Source organism: Pristiophorus japonicus, chromosome 1, assembly GCF_044704955.1.
Source record: "Pristiophorus japonicus isolate sPriJap1 chromosome 1, sPriJap1.hap1, whole genome shotgun sequence".
Taxonomy (NCBI): domain Eukaryota; kingdom Metazoa; phylum Chordata; class Chondrichthyes; family Pristiophoridae; genus Pristiophorus; species Pristiophorus japonicus.
Genome location: NC_091977.1, coordinates 55,659,134 through 55,672,827, shown reverse-complemented (window position 1 = coordinate 55,672,827; position 13,694 = coordinate 55,659,134). Strand labels below are relative to the sequence as shown.

The following is a 13,694-nucleotide window of genomic DNA, read 5'->3' as shown; positions in this document are numbered from 1 at the left end:
AATAGCTATAATATCGTACTCCTATGTGTCTGTCTGTGCTCTCAGCTCATCTGCCTTATTCCCTATACTACTTGCGTTGAAATATATACCATTTAGTGGTGCCAAACTCCCTTGTTGTCTATTTTCCAGCCCTTGTTTCCTTTGTCTTCCAAATTCACCTTCTACTTCTACTTCCTTGCTGTCCAATTCCAGATTTCCTTCTCTCCCCACTGAATCTATTCTCCGCTTCCCATCCCCCTGCCAAGCTAGTTTAAACCCTCGCCAACAGCATGAGGCTACTGCTCCCGGCTCTGTTGATGTGCAATCTGTCTGCCTTGTACAGGTTCCACCTCCCCCAGAAACAATCCCAATGCCTCAGGAATTTAAAGTCCTCCCGCCTGCACCAACTCTCCAACCACATATTCATTTTCTCTATCCTCCTATTTCTGTACTCACTGATACGTGGCACTGGCAGTAATCCAGAGATTACTACTATTGCAGTCCTGCTTTTTAATCTCTCCTAGCTCCCTAAACTCTGCCTGCAGGACATCATCCCTCTTTCTACCGATGGCATTGGTTCCGATATGGCCACAACCACTGGCTGTTCTCCCTCTCTCCCCAGAATGTCTTCCCACGCTCGATAACATCCTTGACCCTGGCACCAGGGAGGCAACATACCATCCTGGAGTCACGTCTGCGGCCACAAAAATGCCTGTCTGCTTGCCTGACTATTGAATCCCCTACCACTATCGCTCTTCCATTCCTCTTCCTCCCCCCCGTGCAGCTGAGCCACCCGTGGTGCCGTGGACTTGGCTCTGGTTGCACACCCCAGAGGCACCATCGCCCTCACCAGCACTCAGAATAGAATACTGGTTGGAGAGCGGTATGGACTCGGGGCACTCCTGTACTACCTGCCTAGTCATCATCATTGGCAGTCCTTCGAAATCAAGGAAGACTTGCTTCCACTCTGAAAGTGAGTTCTCAGATGACTGTACAGTTCAATGCGGGAATTACAGTCTCTGTCACAGGTGGGACAGACAGTGGTTGAAGGAAAGGAGGGGGGGAGTCTGGTTTGCCACACGTTCCTTCCGCTGTCTGCGTTTGATTTCTGCATGCTCTCATCGCTTCTCGGCCTTTTAGCTAAGATCATGCGTAACTGACCTGACAGGGGAGTAACCATGACCCCAAAGTGGTTCTCCCTGGATCAGGAAGGTGGTTCTCCTATGCTTTTTGGAAATAGGAGGTGGGTGGGGGGCCTGACCCATCCACCTCCATGGCACGAACCTGGTATTGCAGTACTTCCAGGAACGGTGCAGTGGCTCTAGGCCTTTTGGCTAAGAGCATTGGCGCAGAGTGATCCTTGATGTGTGCAAGGTGACCTCTGGCGTTTGTGATTTGACAAAGAATTGGAAAGATTGGCTAGGAATTTAAAAAAAAAAAAATGCTCTCAGCGACGAGACTCAAGGTGCTCAGCGCCCTCCCGGATGCTCTTCCTCCACTTTGGGCAGTCTTGGTGCAGGGATTCCCAGGTGCTTGTGGGGATGTTGCATTTTATCAAGAGTAGTCCTCCTCTGTCTGTGGTCACCCACTTCCTCTCTGCCTGCACATTCATATGCTGCGGGATGACCACCTCCTGAAACGTGCTATCCATGAAATTCTCAGTCTCGCAGATGCACCGCAGTGACTCCAGTCGCCGCTCAAGCTCCGAAACGCGGAGCTCGAGTTGCTGCAGCTGGAGACACCTCCTGCACACATGGTCATCCAGGCTGCACGAAGTGTCCAGGACTTCCCACATGGCACATGATGTTCAATCCATGAGTCTTAGCTGCCCTGCCATCCCTCTAATTAATAGACTCGGAACTATCGAGCAGAAATTAACTCTAAAACTTAGCAAGACACACCCAGCAGCTACTCAGCAATCAGCTGATTTAATTAATGAAGTTTTTTAGATTCGAAATACCACTTATCTATGCTTACTTTTTTAATGGATTTTAATCTTCCCCCACTTCTCCGAATTCCCACTCTTTCCAAATTCCCATTAAACTACTCTGCTTAAGTCTACTATGTTTAAGACCGCTCTGTGCAGATCTGTGCAGATATTCATGGAACTACATTACTGCCTAGTCAATTTCTGGACAGATCTGATCATGCTCCTTCTCTCCCATTCCCCCAAACCTCTCTGAAGTTTACCTTGTTCTGGTCCAACACTCTTTTTGACTCATTATCCTTTTTTCTAGTTTCACATTAAACAAACGTTTTCTTTTCCAAATGTTCTCCTACTGTTCGACTTCATTTCCTCGTACTAAATTAAATTGGACTAAATTTTTGATGGACAAGCAACACTAATCTATCCACTCCTTCTTGGGTTAGTTCGTTGTTCTACTCTATTGTCCCATTCTTTTACATATCTGAACTTGCTACAAATCTTCTCCCTCCATCTTATCAATTTTGTCTTGCATGTTATATGCATTTCCTGTTATGCTTTGACTTTTGCTTGGTGAATCAGCATTAGATCTTATTACTTTTTTGAATGCAGCAAATGTAACAAATACACAAATTTAGAGCAAGGAAAGTGGTTAGAAAAACAGTCATCTTGATGTACTTAGTCCCAATATGCTGCTTTTATAGTTATAAAGGTACCACAGGTTGAACCTCTTTTATCAGGCACCCTCGGGACCTGGCCTATGCTGGATAAGGGACTTTGCCAGACGAGATCACATTAAATTGGATGGTACAGGTACTAAGCAAGGGGATATTCGGGCTGGCTGGCTTGGGGCTGGGAGTGCGGCAGAGTGATCGTGGGGGTGGGGGGTGGATCGCGGGGTCAGGCCAGCAATTGCGGGAGTCGGCAGTGAGGAAGGACTTCAATTTGTTCAATTTGTTCATATCAGAGTGGCCGGGAATGGTGCCGGACGAGGGGTGGTGCCTGATAAGGGAGTCCCGGGTAAGGGAGGTTTAATCTGTATGTTGAGCAAAATCATGGGTATGTATGTGTGTAACCAGGATTCACCAATTCCAATTCAACCCTAACCCTTAATTGGAGGGTGATTAACACTGATGGAAACACGATCTAGATGGAATTTCAAAGGAAAGTGGGTGAGGAAAAGAATGGGTTAAGGCCATTGGTTCCTCTGAAGTAGTTTACCTGTTTTTGTAGAATTTACACAAGCTCAAAGGAGTACATATGATTTTTATTTTTTTTACTGTGTTCAGTCAGGATGGCCCTTTTCACATTGCTTCCGCAATTAAAGTGGCACTTAAACACGGCAGTGATTTTATGCAGGTAATGAGTTCAAAAATAATTCATTATATGTAAAATATTTTTCAAAAATTGGGGAAGTTTTGGGTTGGGTCTGTCATAAGGCAACAGGACATGCTGATGACTGAAGTGACAGATGTTGAGCTGTAATCGTCCCTGGGACATCAGTGCAGAGAGTTGACCCCTTGAGGTCACAATTGGATCGTGTGCTGTTTCTCCATCCTTGACTCCCTGCTGAACCTGAGTAAAAGAATCATAGAATCATAGAAATTTACAGCACAGAAGGAGATCATTTTGGCCCATCGTGTCCACGCCAGCCAACAAGAGGCTATCCAGCCTAATCCCACTTTCCAGCTCTAGGTCCATAGCCCTGCAGGTCGCAGCACTTCAAGTGCACATCCAAGTACTTTTTAAATGTGGTGAGCGTTTCTGCTTAATGTAGTAATATTGGGCCCAAATTTGGCCCTCCCGTTTTTTCGCCGCACTCACGTGAGATCCATTGGGGGGGTGGAGCTAGGACCCTGTGCACATGCACAGTAAAGCATGCGCATCCCATGATTGTGATGATGCATGCCTGCAGGGTGGGACCCAACGTGTCCCGCCCCTATCCCGGGCCAAGTGGCCTGCTGCACAGGCCGGCCGCTGCTTTCCCGCGCTGAGGACTACAAGAAACAGGTTGGTGCGGGGAGACTTTTGATTAGGGGGGTGGGGGGGCGGATGGGGGAAAGAGTTTTGATCGGGGGGGGGAGGAGAGAGAAGTGTTTTGATGAGGGGGTGGGGAATGAGGAGAGTTTTGATCCGGGGGGAGGAGAGAGGAGAGTTTTGATGGGGGTGGAGGAGAAGAAGAGTTTTAAATGCATCCCAGGGTATTAAAAGAGATGGCGGAAGTTACAGCAGATGCATTCGTTATAATCTACCAAAATTCTCTGGACTCTGGGGAGGTACCAGCGGATTGGAAAGCAGCTAATGTAACGCCTCTGTTTAAAAAAGGGGGCAGACAAAAGGCAGGTAACTACAGGCTGGTTAGTTTAACATCTGTAATGGGGAAAATGCTTGAAACTATCATTAAGGAAGAAATAGCGGGACATCTAGATAGGAATAGTGCAATCAAGCAGACACAACATGGATTCATGAAGGGGAAATCATGTTCAACTAATTTACTGGAATTCTTTGAGGATATAACGAGCATGGTGGATAGAGGTGTACCGATGGATATGGTGTATTTAGATTTCCAAAAGGCATTCGATAAGGTGCCACACAAAAGGTTACTGCAGAAGATAAAGGTATGCGGAGTCAGAGGAAATGTATTAGCATGGATAGAGAATTGGCTGGCTAACAGAAAGCAGAGAGTCGGGATAAATGGGTCCTTTTCGGGTTGGAAATCGGTGGTTAGTGGTGTGCCACAGGGATACGGTGCTGGAACCACAACTGTTTACAATATACATAGATGACCTGGAAGAGGGGACAGAGTGTAGTGTAACAAAATTTGCAGATCACACTAAGGTTAGTGGGAAAGCGGGTTGTGTAGAGGACACAGAGAGGCTGCAAAAGAGATTTAGATAGGTTAAGCGAATGGGCTAAGGTTTGGCAGATGGAATACAATGTCGGAAAATGTGAGGTCATCCACCTTGGGGAAAAAAACTGTAAAAGGGAATATTATTTGAATGGGGAGAAATTACAACATGCTGCAGTGTAGAGGGACCTGGCGAGCATGAAACTCTTTTGGAGTCCTTGTGCATGAATCCCAAAAAGTTAGTTTGCAGGTGCAGCAGGTAATCAGGAAGGCGAATGGAATGTTGGCCTTCATTGCGAGAGGGATGGAATACAAAAGCAGGGAGGTCCTGCTGCAACTGTACAGGGCATTGGTGAGGCCGCACCTGGAGTACTGCGTGCAGTTTTGGTCACCTTACTTAAGGAAGGATATACTAGCTTTGGAGGGGGTACAGAGATGATTCACTAGGCTGATTCCGGAGATGAGGGGGTTACCTTATGATGATAGATTGAGTAGACAGAAGGATAGCTGGTCGGGGAGACTAGAACTAGAGGGCACAGCCTCAAAATACGGGGGAGCCAATTTAAAACCGAGTTGAGAAGGAATTTCTTCTCCCAGAGGGTTGTGAATCTGTGGAATTCTCTGCCCAAGGAAGCAGTTGAGGCTAGCTCATTGAATGTATTCAAATCACAGATAGATAGATTTTTAACCAATAAGGGAATTAAGGGTTATGGGGAGCAGGCGGGTAAGTGGAGCTGAGTCCACGGCCAGATCAGCCATGATCTTGTTGAATGGCGGAGCAGGCTCGAGGGGCTAGATGGCCTACTCCTGTTCCTAATTCTTACGTTCTTATGTTCTTATGTTAATCTGGGGGGAGGAGAGGGGAGAGTTTTGATGGGGGGTGGGGGGTGCGAATGAGGAGAGTTTTGATCCTGGGGGGGAGGAGAGAGGAGAGTTTTGATGGGGTGGGGGGGGTAGAAAGAAGCGAAGAGAGTTTTGATGGGGGGGGGGGTGGGAAGGAGGTGAGTTTTGATCCGGGGGGGGGGCGGGGGGAGATAGGAGAATTTTGATGGGGGGAGGGAGGGAGAAGAGAGGAGAGTTTTGATAGGGATGAGGGGAGTTGGGGGGTGGTTGTGATAACTGTGTAGCCAGTAATTTTCCTTAACCCTGTTGATGAAAATACTTTCCTATGAGCAGGAGGTACTTCTATTTTTTATTTGGATATTTTGAAAAAATTATGTAAATATGTTTTGTCTCTTTACTTCTTTTATTTTTGTAGTTTAAGCCTCCATGAATGCTTCTATTGTATAGTAAATTAACTTTGCGAATTTTATTAGTCCTGTATATCTGTTTGATCCTATTCACATTCTTTCGTCAAGTCATCAAGTACCTACCTGCGCTGATTTCTTAACTCTCCGCAAGGGTTTTCTGTGCGGCCACAAGTGGCCATGTACGCTGGCCTAAGTTAGTTTGGAGCAACTATTAGCTGTCCAAACTGGCTTAAGTGGCCAAAACAGGCGTAGGTGGCTGGCAATGCCCCTTTTTGAAAAAAAAACTAAACAAAAAAAATCCAAACTAACTCACTTACACTGACACAAATTGAATGTGCAGAATGGGGATTTTTAAGATACTCCAGAAAAATCAAGTTGCTCAAAAAAAAACGGAGCAACTCTTGGGAAAATTTGGTCCCATAATATTTTCATTTAGATTTGTAACACCCTTTCTAGAATACCTCAATCTTCTAAAAACTGGATGTGACCAAAATGTTGCTTCCATTGCACCACTTGGTGTCTTGAGTTTTCTTGAAAAACAGTATGTATGTAATTCAGAGAAAGAGCTGCTCTTCTTTTGAGTCCTAACCGTTTTTACTAAACCTAAGCAATATTTATTTGTAGTCGAAGAAATAAATGACTGTGCTTAATTGATTTAGATCTTAGTACCACTAAATATTATTGGACTGAATTTTCGGCTTTTTGTGTTTTTGCCCGTTTCCGGGCGCAATTCGTGGCAGAGCAAAAAATTTAGCGGCGGGTTAACATTAGCGCCAGAGCGAGGAACTTTCACCGAATGAAATTTCACAAGGAGCGATAACGTTAACTCTGGCATTGCACCACTGACTTTGTGCACCGGAGCCGAAATTCCAGTGCTAAAAAATCTGCCGTTCTGCGCATGCGCAATTTTTTTTTCCCGCGCTTCTGATCTGGTGTCCTGTCGCAAACACTAATGCAGGGCGCGGCCACGCGCATGCGCAGTACAACTGGGGCTGAATCAGCCATTTCACATTTGGATTTTGATCATGGAGGATGACGATTCCAGACAATGTGCCGGGCGATTCAGCCATGAGGCTCTAATGGGGGCTGTGGAAAGAAGATGGCAGGAGTTGCATCTTCGGGGTGGTTCGAGACCACTGCCAGCGATATTTAAAAAGATTTGGAGGGAGATAGCAGAGGAAGTCTCTGCCTCAGAAACTGGGGTCAAGACTGGCACACAGTGCTAAAAGAGGTTTAATAATCTGACAAGGGTCGTCAGAGTGAGTACGATTTTCATTCATGCACTCCTTCATTACTTTAAGGATAAATCTGACACATTATTTGTTCTCATGCTGTCCTCTCAACACTCTGTGGGTTGCCAACTAAAATGCATGACACATAGGTAGGCTTAGTTCGGCACCCTATTTGCCATGAATGATCATAACACATTATTAAGATTGCTTTCTGAGATCTCATGAGATGGCTCCCTACATTGATGTCCTCCTGATGAATTACGTGCAACTTCCAAGGCATTAAACAGAGGACTCTATTACATTCAGACAGTATGGTATAAGTGCTTTGGTGGCTATCTATGCCACAAAAGCAGATGGACCCTATTGTAACCATACCCATTTTCATCTTTGCCGGCAAAGAAGTCTCATAATCATCACAAGCAGATGCGGACAAGTGGCGGTCCGCCTCAAACCCTGCAACTCACTGACATTGAGGACAGAGTGGCAGGCCTCATCGGCATCACTGGTCGGGCAGCTGCCACTGGGGATGCTGACCCCCGCTCGGATACTGAGGGTAAGTCCTGCACACTCCCTGGGAGGGATTGGGGAAACAAGCGGCAGTTGGTGAGAGGGGAGCGACCTGTCAAAAGCCCAGCGGGAGATCGAGAGCCAGCGGCAGTGGGTGAGAGGGGAACGACCTGTCAAAAGCCCAGCGGGAGATCGAGAGCCAGCGGCAGTTGGTGAGAGGGGAGCGACCTATAAAAGGCCCAGCGGGAGATCGAGAGCCAGCGGCAGTGGGTGAGAGGGGAACGACCTGTCAAAAGCATACCGGTGCAGCTACAGCGGGAGAGAAAGCAAAATAGAAGTAGAAAGTAATCAAAAAGTGACGTCACAGCCAATGGGGTAAGTGATTGGCTGGTGATTGGTGAGTAGCTTTTCTTTTCTTTTTTATATCAGTAAGTGAGCTGTAACATTGTTATTACCAATTTAAGGGTATCTAAGGTTAAGACATGGCAGGAGAGCTCGGCCATGTGATATGCTCCTCCTGTACCATGTGGGAACTCGGGGACACTTCCGGTGTCCCTGGGCGCTACGTGTGTAGGAAGTGTATCCGCCTCGAGCTCTTGACGGTCCGCGTTGCAGAATTGGAGCTGAGGGTGGATTCACTCTGGAGCATCCACGATGCTGAGAATGACGTGAGTATCACGTGTAGTGAGTTGGTCTTACCGCAGGAGAAGGGTCCACAGCCAGATAGGGAATGGAAGACCAGCAGGAAGAGCAGTGCAAGAAAGATAGTGCAGGGGTCCCCTGTGGTCATCCCCCTGCAAAACAGATACACTGCTTTGAGTACTGTTGGGGAGGATGACTCATCAGGGGAGGGCAGCAGCAGCCAAGTTCATGGCACCGTAGGTGGCTCTGCTGCAAAGGAGGGCAGGAAAAAGAGTGGGAGCGCGATAGTGATAGGGGATTCGATGGTGAGGGGAATAGATAGGCGTTTCTGCGGACGCAACCGAGACTCCAGGATGGTATGTTGCCTCCCTGGTGCAAGGGTCAAGGATGTCTCGGAGCGGGTGCAGGACATTCTGAAATGGGAGGGAGAACAGCCAGTTGTTGTGGTGCACATTGGTACCAACGACATAGGTTAAAAAAAGGGATGAGGTCCTACGAAACGAATTTAAGGAGCTAGGAGCTAAATTAAAAAGTAGGACCTCAAAAGTAGTAATCTCGGGATTGCTACCAGTGCCACGTGCTAGTCAGAGTAGGAATCGCAGGATAGCGCAGATGAATACATGGCTTGAGCAGTGGTGCAGCAGGGAGGGATTCAAATTCTTGGGGCATTGGAACCGGTTCTGGGGGAGGTGGGACCAGTACAAACCGGACGGTCTGCACCTGGGCAGGTCCGGAACCAATGTCCCAGGGGGAGTGTTTGCTAGTGCTGTTGGGGAGGAGTTAAACTAATATGGCAGAGGGATGGGAACCTATACAGGGAGACAGAGGGAGACAAAAAGGAGGCAAAAGCAAAAGACAGAAAGGAGATGAGGAAAAGTGGAGGGCAGAGAAACCCAAGGCAAAGAACAAAAAGGGCCACTGTACAGCAAAATTCTAAAAGGACAAAGGGTGTTAAAAAAGCAAGCCTGAAGGCTTTGTGTCTTAATGCAAGGAGTATCCGCAATAAGGTGGATGAATTAATTGTGCAAATAGATGTTAACAAATATGATGTGATTGGGATTACGGAGACGTGGCTCCAGGATGATCAGGGCTGGGAACTCAACATCCAGGGGTATTCAACATTCAGGAAGGATAGAATAAAAGGAAAAGGAGGTGGGGTAGCATTGCTGGTTAAAGAGGAGATTAATGCAATAGTTAGGAAAGACATTAGCTTGGATGATGTGGAATCTATATGGGTAGAGCTGCAGAACACCAAAGGGCAAAAAACGTTAGTGGGAGTTGTGTACAGACCTCCAAACAGTAGTAGTGATGTTGGGGAGGGCATCAAACAGGAAATTAGGAGTGCATGCAATAAAGGTGCAGCAGTTATAATGGGTGACTTTAATATGCACATAGATTGGGCTAGCCAAACTGGAAGCAATACGGTGGAGGAGGATTTCCTGGAATGCATAAGGGATGGTTTTCTAGACCAATATGTCGAGGAACCAACTAGGGGGGAGGCCATCTTAGACTGGGTGTTGTGTAATGAGAGAGGATTAATTAGCAATCTCATTGTGCGAGGCCCCTTGGGGAAGAGTGACCATAATATGGTGGAATTCTGCATTAGGATGGAGAATGAAACAGTTAATTCAGAGACCATGGTCCAGAACTTAAAGAAGGGTAACTTTGAAGGTATGAGGCATGAATTGGCTAAGATAGATTGGCTAATGATACTTAAGGGGTTGACTGTGGATGGGCAATGGCAGACATTTAGAGAACGCATGGATGAATTACAACAATTGTACATTCCTGTCTGGCGTAAAAATAAAAAAGGGAAGGTGGCTCAACCGTGGCTATCAAGGGAAATCAGGGATAGTATTAAAGCCAAGGAAATGGCATACAAATTGGCCAGAAATAGCAGCGAACCTGGGGACTGGGAGAAATTTAGAACTCAGCAGAGGAGGACAAAGGGTTTGATTAGGGCAGGGAAAATGGAGTACGAGAAGAAGCTTGCAGGGAACATTAAGGCGGATTGCAAAAGTTTCTATAGGTATGTAAAGAGAAAAAGGTTAGTAAAGACAAACGTAGGTCCCCTGCAGTCAGAATCAGGGGAAGTCATAACTGGGAACAAAGAAATGGCAGACCAATTGAACAAGTACTTTGGTTCAGTATTCACTAAGGAGGACACAAACAACCTTCCGGATATAAAAGGGGTCGGAGGGTCTATTAAGGAGGAGGAACTGAGGGAAATCTTTATTAGTCGGGAAATTGTGTTGGGGAAATTGATGGGATTGAAGGCCGATAAATCCCCAGGGCCTGATGGACTGCATCCCAGAGTACTTAAGGAGGTGGCCTTGGAAATAGCGGATGCATTGACAGTCATTTTCCAACATTCCATTGATTCTGGATCAGTTCCTATCGAGTGGAGGGTAGCCAATGTAACCCCACTTTTTAAAAAAGGAGGGAGAGAGAAAGCAGGAAATTATAGACCGGTCAGCCTGACCTCAGTAGTGGGTAAAATGATGGAATCAATTATTAAGGATGTCATAGCAGCGCATTTGGAAAATGGTGACATGATAGGTCCAAGTCAGCATGGATTTGTGAAAGGGAGATCATGCTTGACAAATCTTCTGGAATTTTTTGAGGATGTTTCCAATAAAGTGGACAAAGGAGTACCAGTTGATGTGGTATATTTGGACTTTCAGAAGGCTTTCGACAAGGTCCCACACAGGAGATTAATGTGCAAAGTTAAAGCACATGGGATTGGGGGTAGTGTGCTGACGTGGATTGAGAACTGGTTGTCAGACAGGAAGCAAAGAGTAGGAGTAAATGGGTACTTTTCGGAATGGCAGGCAGTGACTAGTGGGGTACCGCAGGGTTCTGTGCTGGGCCCCCAGCTGTTTACATTGTACATTAATGATTTAGACGAGGGGATTAAATGTAGTATCTCCAAATTTGCGGATGACACTAAGTTGGGTGGCAGTGTGAGCTGCGAGGAGGATGCTATGAGGCTACAGAGTGACTTGGATAGGTTAGGTGAGTGGGCAAATGCGTGGCAGATGAAGTATAATGTGGATAAATGTGAGGTTATCCACTTTGGTGGTAAAAACAGAGAGACAGACTATTATCTGAATGGTGACAGATTAGGAAAAGGGAAGGTGCAACGAGACCTGGGTGTCATGGTACATCAGTCATTGAAGGTTGGCATGCAGGTACAGCAGGCGGTTAATAAAGCAAATGGCATGTTGGCCTTCATAGCGAGGGGATTTGAGTACAGGGGCAGGGAGGTGTTGCTACAGTTGTACAGGGCCTTGGTGAGGCCACACCTGGAGTATTGTGTACAGTTTTGGTCTCCTAACTTGAGGAAGGACATACTTGCTATTGAGGGAGTGCAGCGAAGATTCACCAGACTGATTCCCGGGATGGTGGGACTGACCTATCAAGAAAGACTGGATCAACTGGGCTTGTATTCACTGGAGTTCAGAAGAGTGAGAGGGGACCTCATAGAAATGTTTAAAATTCTGACGGGTTTGGACAGGTTGGATGCAGGAAGAATGTTCCCAATGTTGGGGAAGTCCAGAACCAGGGGTCACAGTCTAAGGATAAGGGGTAAGCCATTTAGGACCGAGATAAGGAGAAACTTCTTCACCCAGAGAGTGGTGAACCTGTGGAATTCTCTACCACAGGAAGTAGTTGAGGCCAATTCACTAAATATATTCAAAAGGGAGTTAGATGAAGTCCTTACTACTCGGGGGATCAAGGGGTATGGCGTGAAAGCAGGAAGTGGGTACTGAAGTTTCATGTTCAGCCATGAACTCGTTGAATGGCGGTGCAGGCTAGAAGGGCTGAATGGCCTGCTCCTGCACCTATTTTCTATGTTTCTATATGTTTCTATCCTGCAGTGTCTCTGGACTAGATATAATGGAGTAGCGGTGGTCCTTCAAATGAGCCTATGCTATGCGACCTTCCTCATGACACCCTGCCCCCTGCCCTGCTGCTAACCACTCGTCTGTTGCTTTCTACTTCCAGATGACCAGTCACAGGTGCAGTAGCCCTCGGGACCACTGCACATCAGGCCATTGTCTGGAGGATGAGGAATAGGAGGATACGGATGAACCGACTTTGCCACACCATCATTCGACCCCTGCTCCACCAGCGGCACTCTGCTCCTCTGAGGACGAAGTGACATTCTCGGGGTTTGAGGAATCTGAAGCTCCTGGGACCAATGGCAACAGCAGAGCAGTGCTGCGGTTGAATCCCGCAGGCCATCTCTCCAGAGGGTGAGTCGGCAAAGTCGGTCTGCTGACAGACAGGCAGACGTGGAATTGGACATGGTGGGAATGTCCAGAGTGAGCATCCAGATCAGCCGTCAGCTCCTTGATGTCTTGGGTAGGATTCCTGCGAGCTTTGACAGTCTGAAAGTGACCATTACGGAGGTAGGGTCACAGATTGTCATTGCGAACCGTGATACCAGCGAGGCCATCAATGCCCACATAAGGCTGGTGGCCTCCAGCAGTGACACTGGAGTCCCGGAAAGTGTGGCACGAGCCCTAGCAGAGTATGGTGTATTACAGGCACAAGCTCTGCTTCAGCTTGGGCAAGTGATGCAGTCCATGCCTGCTGCCATACTCTCTGCGTTCCCCACTGTCACACGGGGACGTGATGGTTCCGAAGCAGGCCAGCAAGGTTCTCTGGTTTCTAGGGACAAGTCCCGTCGGCGACTGAGTGGCTCCAGTGGTATGGGAGGAGGTGTCATTGCTCCGGATGACAGCATTCCGACTCCCCCCACTCAGTCCCCATCCAAGCAGCCGCGACGGTTGTCACCCAAACCATCTGTGACTGGCGACGCTGATGAAGAGGCTAGCCAGTCAGATGCCGGGCTTTCCATGCCACGAGCTGGTCCAGTGCGTCCCCACACGTTGTCTCTCCCCCCAACACAGCAGCGCTTTGGCAGCCTTACTGCACGCCATCTTGGTGCCATTTTGATTAGGAGCAGCAGGCAAGGGAGGGTGATGAAGGGAAGGGGGGCAAAAGAGGGTGGAAAAAATAGTGGGGCAGGAATTGATGTTGCTGGATTATGTTGTTGATGCTGGATGCATCATATGTTTTATTTTACAGTATCATTATGTTACGGTATCATTATTGTCATGTATGTAATCTTTATGTAACAACACTGCAATACTGTATATACATAAGAAATGCACACCTTGACCACAGGGGGTGAACTTGTGGGAGACACTCCTCACCTGGTCACCCAGGTATATAAAGGGAGGTCCCACGCAGGGTCATCATTTCTGGGTCCTGTGAATAAAGGTTCAGGTCATGGAGTGACC

At 47.3% G+C, this 13,694-nt stretch overlaps 1 pseudogene; it reads left to right on the top strand.

Moving 5' to 3' along the window:
• The first annotated feature begins 1,099 nt into the window (after positions 1-1,099).
• On the top strand, positions 1,100-1,300 carry LOC139278954 (U2 spliceosomal RNA; annotated as a pseudogene).
• The last annotated feature ends 12,394 nt before the right edge of the window (positions 1,301-13,694 follow it).